Source organism: Ctenopharyngodon idella, chromosome 3, assembly GCF_019924925.1.
Source record: "Ctenopharyngodon idella isolate HZGC_01 chromosome 3, HZGC01, whole genome shotgun sequence".
Lineage (NCBI taxonomy): Eukaryota > Metazoa > Chordata > Actinopteri > Cypriniformes > Xenocyprididae > Ctenopharyngodon > Ctenopharyngodon idella.
The window spans coordinates 36,225,345-36,237,960 of NC_067222.1; the positions used below are offsets into that span (position 1 = coordinate 36,225,345).

Below are 12,616 nucleotides of genomic sequence, written 5' to 3' on the forward strand. Positions count from 1 at the left end.
ACAGACAAGCCAAATGATGAAGTGAAGTATAAGCAAACTAAACTACAATTAAGTATAACTGACAAAAATTAATTCTCAATGATGAGAAAATCTATTTTCTTTTACGTTGTAAGCAGTCTCTGAAAAAAGCAGTATTACACGTGCACTTCTCACTGAAGTGAACATACCACCTAAAACTTATTTTATTTATTTAAAAAAAAGAAAAAGAAAAAGATATTTAAAATGTACTTTTCCCTCAAGGTGAGCTAGGCAATGAGAGCACATTTAATTGCCAGAAAGTACTGCTGTTTGCTTGTTGCACTTAGGACAGAGCTTTCGCTGCAGCTGTAAGTTTATATAGTGATGAGCTCAATAAGCTCCGCCCACTCGTCACACTAACGCTTTGAATGACAGCTACTGTGAGGCTGCAGGTGAAATTATCCAGTTTATCTTGTGAGTTGTTGCGACAGAGTTCAGCTGTTTGAAACACTGGCGTCTTCAAGTAACTAGAATGGACCGGTTGAATTAGACCCCGAGAAGCAATCTTCAACAGGTAAATCACTTTACTGTCGATTCAAAGAGGAAGACGATGTATGTAACTGTTTAGTAATTAAACATTTCAGCTCCGAACATAATCACGAACTTTTAGAAGAAGGACCCCGGCGTCCGACAGACCGCCGTACGGTACGTAGGAAACTAATGCGTATCAGGTTTTTTTTTTTTTTTTTTTTAATCATATTATGTAAAATACTCAGTCTTTGGACTTCTTGACCTATATATTTGTACATTACTTGACTTAAATTCAGTGCAGACGTAGGTTAATGAAGTCCTTTCCAATGTGTACTCGCGCGCATAAATGAAGTAGGCTATGTTAAACTGATGCAACAGATGAATTAGTGTGATTAGGTGATCTTCCTGGCAGAAATATAAAAGCTAGATTTTGGTTGTTATATTTTCTATATATAGCTATATATATATATATAGCTGTTTTGTTCATAAAATCCGTCGTTCTCTCCATTTATTAGTCACTCTTCCTCCCTCATAATAATCTAATAACCAACTAATAGGATGTGATGAGTTTAATCTTGCAGCTATCAACTAAAAGTCTAAAGCAACAGTGCATGCTGTGTGCTCTCATTATAAAGTCAGGGAGTGAAATGATCATGCACTACAGCATTAATCTGCCACCATTAATCCAATGATAATATGTATTGCAGTGCTGGGTTATTCTGATATTCATGTAATGCACATAAACATCAATCTACTGTCAACCTCGATCTGTCTTTCTCCTGCATGCTCCATATATCAACTTGTTGCTGTTACTGTAGTGTTTTTGCACTATTCATGGGATTTGGTGCATTGTTGCTGTCTGTCATCATCATATTTGTTTTTTTTTTTAGCATTATTTAACACTAAATCTTTAATTTCACAACTAATGTAACGTTAAATAGCTGCTGTTGCCATAATGAGGCACACACTGTCTGTGTCCCTCTCTGTCCTGCTTATGAGATATGCATAGATGTCATGTGATCGTTCATATATGGGAGGTTCCACTATGCATGTGCAACAGATGCACTTTTTTGACCTTATATTTGCCTAACAAATTGAACCACATGTCATGGCATGTTTACTTTGATAATGGCTAAGACTTTAAGAGAGTCCTAAGAAAAATAAGGAAGGCTTTTCCTTTTTAAAGATAGCTTGCTTTACAGGAATAGTGTTTGTTGTAGGACATGCCTCAGTAGGCTTGGTGTGTCCGCCCTGCTTTGGGCCTTTCAAGTTTCGTGATGTTCTGCAAAAACACGCTAACCTCTCATCCACTCCCAGTTAATAAATCAGTGACTATAAAGAGTAAACTTGTAAACTGTTGTTGCAGAACAGCAACCAGTAATGCTTTATTAATGTAATCACTATTATGGATTTGACATATTTGTGAGTGAGAGTGATTAATAATTCAGAGTGATTTATAATTCATGGCATATTTATTTCATAACATGTTTTAATTATAGACATGATGACACCTCATGAATATATATGATGGTTGATTATTCACACAAGTGAATAGTAATAATGATAATTGGTTGGGGACAAGAAAAATCTTATCACCTATCATTGGTTACTAAGTATTTAATTAATGTATGAAATAGTTGGCATCAAACACATGAACAGTATCTTCTGTAATGGTTTAGGTTATTAATTTTTTTTAATTTTATAATTAAAATCCATTTGTCTGAGACAAATCTAAGATTGTGTAAGCTCCAAACAAAATGAGGCCATTTATTATAAAACTATAATGGTTGGATTTATAGGGCTCATGGAGAAAATAACATTGAAAGTGATAATAAGTATTTAAGATATAAGTGTAAAAATGCTATATCTCAAATATGTCAGATCACTATTTCAGAGGTGAGTGTTGTTGAATGTACAGCTAACATAAAGAAACCGTTTAAACAACTCCAAAATTTGAAATAACAAATATTAAATGTGTTCTAGCAGAGTGCTTTATTAGAATGTATTATTTACACCTACATTTGTATGTGTTGTCGATTTAAGAGCCATAATTGGTTGAAATTGAGTTTTTATTTAAATTAGTTTGGCTGAAGTTATTGTTAAAAAGTAATATGCCCCTCCTTTCCAAAATCCATTTCAGGGGGCAAATATTGCCCTGTAATTAAAGAGTTAATTTCTAACATGGCAGTGCCTTACTGTAAAAATCAAAAGATACTGGAGGTCCCAATCTGGGTTCCTCAGATGGTCAAACTGGTGGAATCGTCTGGAGAAGTATTGTAAAGTTGTTCAAGTGCAAGTTCACAAAGCCAAAATAGTGCCAACACAAAACTAACACTTTTTAAAGATGTTTTAATTCTTTTTCTTCATTCCACAAGTGTGACTGGTTTTGTGTTCAATAGGAACTTTATGGAGAAATTTTAGGCACTCTTATTGATGAGACAGATTTTTGGGGAACTTATAAAATGGAAAGTCCCTTGCAAGAACTCTGCAGTCTGTCCACAGTTAATATGATAACCTTAGCATTAGAGACAGGCTTCAAATATATTTTGAAGTTAGGATTTTTAAGGCACCTTCGAAAAAGGGTCTAAGTACTGTACATAATGCATCACATACAAACATCATCATGCCTTTTTATAACAAACAGATAAATTAGAATTAGCTTGAATCAAGGCAACAATAAAGAACAATATACAGTTCTAGTAACACACTGTGGTGTTGCTAATATATGGCATGACATACAAAATATGTTTATTATACACAGTCCAATCTGTCACCTGTACCAATCTGTGGCATGCATCATGGCATTGTGTACTACGACACGGAAGATAACACTTTTTAGACAAAAGTCGATTGCGTATGGCTGTCGCACCGAAAGAATTTTACTTTATAAAGTTTTAAATAAGTATATTTGTCTTACACAAACGCATCGATTCGCTTCAGAAGGCCTTTATTAATCCCCTGGAGCCAATTGGATTACGTTTTATGATGGATGGATGCACTTTTTTTGGGCTTCAAAATCTCATCCTCCAATCACTCCCATTATAAAGCTTGGAAGAGCCAGGATATTTTTAATATAACTCTGATTGTGTTTGGCTGAAATAAGAAAGTCATATAGGATGGCTTGAAGTTGAGGGTGAATTATGGGGTAATTTTCATTTTTGGGTGAATTATCCATTTAATATACCACTGACAAAAATATAAAATGTTATCTCGCCATAATAGACGATCCTCTGTTGTCTTTAGGATTTTTTTTTTCTTTTCTTTTTCTTCTGGTAGAACAAAGAGAATTTCACCACAAAGGTATTCAAATTATTTTCAAACCTTAAAATATAGTGTCTTGTAGTGATTTCCTGGACAAAATGTGCTACGCAAAAACACAAATGTGCTACGCATGGTCCATGCAAAATTTGTAATGTCATGAAACAGCTTTAAATATGAAAACTTAAATGATTTTAAAGTGCAAGCAGAGGTGCTGTAACGTCCTGAACAGTGTGAGCATCTCGAGGTTTCACTTAAACTCCTAAGTAGAAATGTGCAGGCACAGATTTTTATACACCACAAATATACATGAAAAGCATGTCATGTCAACCTGACTGAGGGAGAGCAGAAAGCTCCTGTTTCTGTATTGTGAATGTCATCAGATCGGCTCTTAGGTTCATGTGCATGGCATCGTCCATCACAAAGGTTGAATTGTTAGTGTTCGCTGGATCTTGTATCCAATTCAAAGCAATTGCATTACAGCTGGAATGTGCAGACTCACTCTTCAACTCAGAACAATGGATTTATTATGGTTCATTTGAAGCAACTGCACATTTCTGCCATTAATCTGGGCGTGTAGCATTTTTAGAACGTCTCAGTTGCATCTGTGCAGTCTGTCATCAAGTTTAATTTGAAATGTGGTTTGTGATCTAAGGCTGCTATTTGCATGCATTTCAATAGCACACTATCGCCAAAAATTCAGGAAGCAAGCTTTGAGGACTGTCATATTTATTTGATTCATTTATTTTTTGGCTTATGGATTTATTAATTGAACTGAGTCAGTATTTTGACAATGAAAAGAGGCGTGGGACTGTCTTATTTGTCTGCCTAGTTTGCGGGAAGTATTTGGGAAACTTGTTTGAAAACAGTCAGTGCTTGTTCAGTTCTGTTTGGTGTCGTTAGTTGCACATAAATGACACACCTAACGGAAAGAAGTACTGTAAATCACATTTTAGAATAATATTACAAAGTCATCAAACTTATAAAATAACACAAATGTAAGTATGAAAATTAAAAGAAAAAAAAGATTTATTTAGCTTGACCATCACAGGAATAAATTACATTTTGAAAGTTATTGCAATAATATTTAACAATATTACTATTTTACTGTATGTTTGATCAAATAAATTCAACCTTGCTGAGCATAAGAGATTTCTTTCGAAAAACTTGTGAACGGTAGCATATTTGAAATCTGATTCAAATCAGATTTTTGATTCCATGTGTCTCAGTCTCAGTGGTCAGATTCCATTGCAAAGTGCACTATATTTTTAGGATCTGTGTCCAAATTCACTAATTTTCAACTAATATTGCAAACTACATAGTGAATAAGTTGATTATTCGACAAAAAAAAAAAAAGTATACTTTTCTCTTTCCACTCTATCAATGACTTTCAGATGTTCTATGAGTATCTTGCCACTTAAACACTGGTGTGCAGATACAGATAATTTGACTAAGTGGAAGTTGATCTCCTGATAATTTGTATTTAAATATACTGCGTGCAAAATGAGTATCACTTCTGCTGTGCAACTTTAAATATATGGATATACATTGTTCAAACCTTATCGTTCAGAGAGTTTTAAAAGAAGTCTCATGCTCATCAAAGCTACATTTATTTAGTCAGAAATACAGTAAATACAGTAATATTGTGAAATATTATTACAATTTCAAATAATTGTTTTCTATTGAAATATATTTTAAAATGTAATTTATTCCTATGATGGCAAAGCTGAATTTTCAGCATCATTACTCCAGTCTTCAGTGTCACATGATCCTTCAGAAATCATTCTGATATGATGATTTGCTGCTCAAGAAACATTTCTTATTATCAGTGTTGAAAATGGTTGTGCTGCTTAATATTTGTGTGGAAACCATAATTTTTCAGGATTCTTCAATGAGTAAAATGTTCAAAAGATCAGCATTTAATTGAAATGAATTGGTCATTATATGCGTGGGTTTATTTTATATTTATTAATTTTTTTGAGACATTCATGGCTGATACATGTTTCCTTGTGCAGGATGTCCAGGTTCCTGTATGTCTGTTGTGCAACACCCCCATTCCCATTAGAAAAGGGGAAATGCCAGATTTGTAGCCACAATTTATATTCGGCTACAAAATTAATCTAAAATAACACAAGCTCATGATAAACAAATTGTTCAAACTTCTGCGGCCTAGGTCTCATTGGTTAAAGTTCACAACCTTAAAGTATGTACGAACAAAAGTGAAAATTGTCATCATGTTGTTATCTTTGTAACTTTCCTCTCTGGAACACAGTACTAGACACATTGCAGAACGTCTAGTATCAGAACTTCAAAAACGGCTAAAAAACCCCACAGAACTCAATACGACAATAAGCCAATATGTATGCAGTATATTCCAAGTTTTCTGATGCTTCAGAAGCCATACTAAAATATTTGCTGAACATCTCCTGCTCCATGGTTCTCAAATCTCAGCCTGACTCGTATACAGTTCACATATGGTGCATCATGCCAATGATGTCAAACGTGGTGCACAAACCCGACATGGCATTTGAACTGAGATTTGAGAGCTTCAGCCGAGGGGAAGACTTCATGAATAAAATGTTGGCCTCTTCCTCACAGAAAGCTTCAGAAGGCTTGGAATGTTGCCCTTGAGTCTCATGGACACTTTTGTGGTGCATTGTTTGTTTTGTGAAACACCAATATCTTTTGAAGTCCTTTGGTGTTCAAGAAAGAAAGCCACACAGGTTTGGAACGACATGAGGATGATTTAAATGATTCTCATTTTTGGGTAAACTGTGCATTTAAGGAAGTAGTGCTGTGTTATGTTTGTGTAATGTATGATGCATATCATTTTCTACCGGTAACACTTTACAATAAGGTTCATTATTTAAACATTAGTTAATGTATTAACTAACATGAACAAACCATGAGCAATACATTTGTTACTGTGTTTATTAATCTTCGTTAACATTAGTTAATGAAAATACAGCTGTTCATTGTATGTTCATGTTAGTTCACAGTGCATTAACTAATGTTAACAAGATTTTAATAATGTATTAGTAAATGTTGAAATTAACAAAGATTAATACAAGCTGTAGAAGTGCAGTTCATTATTAGTAACTAATGTAGTTAACTAATGTTATCTAATGAAACTTATTGTAAAGTGTTACCTTTTTATCTTACAAAAGTGCTATATTTATATTTCTCATCAGCAGTCTTAATTAGGTCAGAATTTACTTTTGATCCTGATTTTGGAGCGTAAAATTTCAGTCATGTAAAGGAGCAGGCCCCACATCAGAACTGCTTTACTGTTTCACTTTCACACAAAACAGCTTAGTGCAGTTCCCCTGAACTGGTAGCTTGGTGGAGCAGGGCTGCAGCCCATTGGCTGATGGGTGCTTTTGGTTTGTGGTTTTTTTCTAAAATCGGATGGAGCCACGGGAGCACGTGGTAAGGGCTTCCGCTAGCTTGGTTTTATGCTGCTCTTCAACATGAAAATCACTCAAGCAGGGTCCCACAGGGAAAGACGCAGAGTTAAACAACCTGTAGATGTAACACAGTTTCATTGTTCTTGACTGCTCAGTGAACTTGAAACCGTGTAAATATTCCACTGTTAAACAGAACAAAATTATAGGTCTTTGACTTTGTTAGTTTGATTTTTGGTGTCTGACACAATCCTGTTTAGTAGTTAGTAAAACACTTCTAAATCTAATGTATACTACTATTAAAAATATTGGGGTCAGTAAGATTTGTTTTGAAAGAAATTAATACTTTTATTCAGCAATGACACATTACATTGATCAAAAGTGACAGTAAAGACATTTATAATGTTACAAATGATTTTTATTTCTAATATATTCTGTTCTTTTGAACTCTTCTTCTTGAAAATTCAGCTTTGAATAAATCTCATTTTAAAATACATTAAAATAGAAAACAGTTATTTTGAACTGTAATAATATTTGACAATATAATTTACTGTATATTTGATCAAATAAATGCAACCTTGCTGAGCATATGAGACTTCTTTCAAAAGCTTTCTTTCAAATAGCATATTTGAAATCTGATTCAAATCAGAGTTTTGATTCAGTGTGTCTCAGTCTCAGTGGTCAGATCACATTTCAGGGAGTTTTTCATTATAAATTGCACTATATTTTTAGGAGCTGTGTCCAAATTCACTAATTTTCCTTCAGTCTTTCCTCATATTGCAAACTACATAGTGAATAAGTTGATTTGAGCAAAACAAGATCAGTCATCCTTTTCTCTTTCCACTCTATCAATGACTTTCAGATGTTCTATGAGTCTCTTGCCACTTATGGCGCTTTTCCACTACATGGTACAGCTCGGTACGGCTCACTTTTTGGTGCGTTTCCACTGCATGGGACGGCTCGGTACGGAACGGTACGGCAAATAGTAAATAATACCACCTCGGTGGAGGTTCCAAGTGAGCCGAACTGATACTAAATGTGACGTGTAAACACTGCAGATCACTGATTGGTCAGAGAGAACCGTCACTACCAGCGTCATTGGATTTGAACAAATAGTCAGTAACAGCCACCGCAGTATCATTTGTTCGCGCAACTTTTTTTAAACAACTTGCTTTAAACGACCGTCGCACGCAACTTGAAAAAAGAAATGGCTATATCGTGGTCAGTAGATGAGGTGCAGACTCGTTGGTAGCGGACCCACGGCAGTAGAGGTGGTGCAACTATAACGATCAGTCTATAATCCCACCCACTTTGAAGTGGTACTAAACTGCAGTGGAAAAGCAAACTGAAAGTAAAGCGAGCTAAGCCGAGCCATACCGTGCCGACCGGGCCCTGTTTACACCTGGTATTAAGATGCATTTTGGTCGATTGGATCACAAGTGCACGAGGCTAAATACAGGTCTAAATGGGGTCTAAAACGTTTTGAGCTTGTCCACTTTCAACCACTTCCAGAGGTGGTCGAAAATGCATTCGACCGGATTGATTTCTTAGTGTAAACACTCATGTGGTTGAATGTGTTCGAACCACTTTGCGCATGTGAAGGATGACGTTTACATGAATATTGGAACGCGAGTGAAGTACATAGCTTTGTTTACATAATAAGTAATAATTTAGCATCCAAATACATCGGGAATATAGAAACATTTGGATTCGGATTGCCGAATGAGAGAGGTAGGCTACGTGAGCCCAACGCCGGTTTCTGTTTCAGTTTCGCTTTAAATTATTTCGTTTTGGTAGTATTATAGGCCTTCTTGTTTTTCATTCTTGTTCTGTTTTGAATACCATAAAATTTAAAGGATTTGTTGAGGAGTGATGGGAACTAAAATAGCTTTTAGCTATGTTTATCTGTATTTATAATGTTTGTAAACATTTCGCTATATATAGGCTACCGGTATTTTACATTATTTCGGATCTAATAATAAAAATCGAACCCTTTACGCAATGTCACGTTTATGGACTTCTGGTTTGTTATTCTGTTCTGTTAGTTCCTGTTTTGCCTATTCCGTTTAGTTCCGGTTTCATTGTTTTCTGATTACCTCCTCGTTTGTTACTATAGTTACGTATAGTTATCTCCTGTCAGTCAGTATGTTCGTCTTGTATTTATACTCCCTGTCTCATTCAGCCCCTTGTCGGTTCTCGTTTCAGTTTATTTGGTTTGCATTTTCCCACGTCCTCTGTGATATCTCCTGAGTGTTTGTTATTCTGAATAAAAGACTTTGTTTGTGAGCTCTACCGTCGTGCGTGCTGCAGACCACATTTTAGGTCCTTGCACACTGAGTCCGAAATTCTCATCCGTCATAAAAAAAATTGTATCGGGTTGAATTTTCTGAGTTTTTCGCATCTGTAGCAAGCATTTTGAGAGGTGTTTTGACAATTCAGTGCCACCGTACAAGTGAACCCCAAAGTTGATCCACTTGCAGCACAAAGCATGGCAAACAAATTGTGGAATACATATATATTGGTGGTCTTCTTTTTAATATGTGGCTCCAGTATCGCTAGCAAAGCATCAAACTGACCCACTGACATCCTGAAGTAAACTTTGAATCCCTCGGGATAATCCCGCAGCTCCTTGATGAAGAGGTGGAACTCTCCTTCCTCTCTACGCAATCTCAGGATTGGATGGACCTAATATTTAACCGGACAAATTCTACTGCCGCTGCTACCTGAGCAGCCTCCTAGCGGCTGCACCCACAGCCCCGTCCCTGCTTTACGGCATAGGTCACATATTTTACTCGTAGACCTTTACACATGACTGTATTTTTTTTTTTTTTACCATGCAGCAAACTTTTTAAAATATATTGTACAATTATCCTACTTTAAAAATTACTTTTTAAATAATCCGACATAATCCGTCCCTGATACCAGGTGTAAGCAGGGCCTTAGACACCATGTAGATACAGATATATTGACTTGCACTGGTAAGTGGAAGTTGATCTCCTGATAATTTGTATTTAAATATACTGCAAAATGAGTATCACTTCTGCTGTGCAACTTTAAATGTGTTCCCAACATTTCTCCTTTTAAGAGGCCAAGCTAAACACCTGCTAATGAAATGAGGAAGTGAAGAGCTCTCTTACTTACTCACTTACTCCAAAATAAGTCAAGAGGAAATCTGGTCAAGGTATAAGACGGGTGGGGGTGGACTGCGTTTGTGTCTGTCAGAGTAAACCGCTATAGTACGTGATGCTTCATTTTTGACTCGCTGAGTCATGTCCTGACTCGAACACAAAGCAAATGTGATGAATGACGATATAATGCAGTATCTCTATTAATCAGCAGCCTAAAATGTGAGGGGAGAAACCCAATATTTCCCAAACAAACGTTAAAGGCCCTCTCTCGCAAAGGTGGGTGTTTTCGTCGTGGGAGAATGCACACGCCCACATTGCTTTCAAAGCTTTACGTTGACACACTCTCCCACTCATTTCTCTCATTTCCAAATATGAGAAACTGTCTTTGCTTTTTTTTTTTTTTTAAACAACATGAGACTGATGGCTAATGTTAGATATATGACTCCTGCTGTGGCATATCCGACATAATGTCTTCATCCCCCTGACCTCAGATTGACTGCATATTGCACATTTAAAAATGGCAAACGCCAGCTAAAATTTGCAGTTCTTCTTTCTTTTTAACCAGAAGCCATCCTCCTGTGTCTCTCACCCACTGATGTCTGATCAGTTGTCTCCTGTCTGCTAGGGATGGGGAAGTGAGGCCATTACGGTTAGTTTGTGCTCGCATAGCTGTTCCTGAGCCTAGGGGTGCAAAAGCGAAAGGGCAGATATAGGAATGGAGTCTGGGATGATAGATACGCAGGAATATGCAAAAGTGTGTGTAGGCATATCAGTAGCAATGGTTTGATTTCATTTGCAAAGGCCCATGGAGTGCTGGAAAACAATGCTGGTATTATGCAGCCGAAGGGGGCTGACTGCACCTTCAACGTGCCTCTTCGTATGCAAAGAAATTTGTCATGCAGAATGTTGTATTAACATGTTGCTGCACGTTAATTTACATTTACGTCCCACAGAAAATCAGGGAAAATATGAAAGGTCATCAAGAGTATGCTGGAAGCAGGATATATGGACGGTTCTAGGATTTCAGTAATAGGGGCTCAGCCCCCAATGAGGGTATGATTAAAAAAAATGTATATAGCCTATTGTTTGTACATATTGTTGAACAATACATAGGTTCTATACCTATCAAGTCAACCCATGAATATTGATTTTGTTTCAAATCATTTTAACTAACCAGATCATATTCATTAATATTCATTTAGAATATAGACAAACCTCATATTACTGTAATTGTCTTGACTGGCAGTATGTTTAATCTGCCCTATATTAAACCATTCCCTTTTTTGCGTTGTTTAAAAAACAAAACAAAAGATGAATCTATCAATTTGCCACTTCTATAGTTATATACTTCTAAACCACAAATCCCTTTATTCTAAGGCTATAAATGTCACAATCAGCTGCTCATTATTTATTAGGATGAAATAATTCACTCTAAGCTGTTTAAATGAGTGCATTGACTGAGTGCTGTTTGTCATTGCACTGTAAAAAATTATTTACATAATTTATCATAACTTTTCACAAATCTTTTGTCAAATCAGCTTAGGTTCACAAATGTTGTTCAGATTATATAATATTTTCAGAGTTTCTGTTGAATAAACCAATCTCTTTTGTATCAACTCAAATTTATAGTTTAAATGAACTCAAAAATTAGAGGCAACCAGGTTACTTTTAAGTTAAACTAACATACCATTTAAATAATTTCTGTGCATGAAGTTAATGATGCCACATGCACAATAATACATTTTATTTTAAATTTTAAAATTTCAAATGAAAATTAAAGCTGCAAGCAGCGTTGAAAGGGCCCTTGCACTCGGGCTCACCGGCACCTGGTGGCCTTAGGAAAACAATAAACAGTGGGCGACATACATTTAAGCGGGAAATATAGGAGAAATATGGCAAAGTCCTTTTTGATGTGCCACACTTCCTGTTGCCAGCAGGTGGCACTTTGACTATAACTAAATGTTGCCATGTAGATGTCTTCAGGTCAGGACTATTATCAAACAAGTGAAGTTTGGGGCAGATCGGACATTGTATGCCTGAGTTACAGCAACTTCCTGTTTAGTGGCGTAAATCACATACATTAGCACTGAGCCAAGTGTTGCATGATTTAACGTTTTTTTTTAACATGTTTGGTACTACGTGGCATATTTAAATGTGTTTCTGGGAGTGAATTACAGTGTAAAGCATGCCATTTCCTGTTGCCAGTAGGTGGCGCAATAACTAACTGAATATTGGCATGTAGATGTCTTTAGGCCGGGACTCTTATCACACATGTGAAGCTTGGGGCACAAAAACAACAGCTTCCTCTTTCATGGCGAAACATCAGACTTTGTCAGG

At 36.1% G+C, this 12,616-nt stretch overlaps 1 protein-coding gene across 1 annotated transcript in view; it reads left to right on the forward strand.

The window, feature by feature from the left end:
• Positions 1–365: 365 nt before the first annotated feature.
• Positions 366–12,616, forward strand: part of card11 (caspase recruitment domain family, member 11) — a 41,521-nt gene continuing 29,270 nt past the window's right edge. Inside the window, exon 1 of the mRNA XM_051887853.1 lies at positions 366–532. The gene's annotated coding sequence lies outside the window, so the exon portion shown is untranslated. The remainder of the gene's footprint in view (positions 533–12,616) is intronic.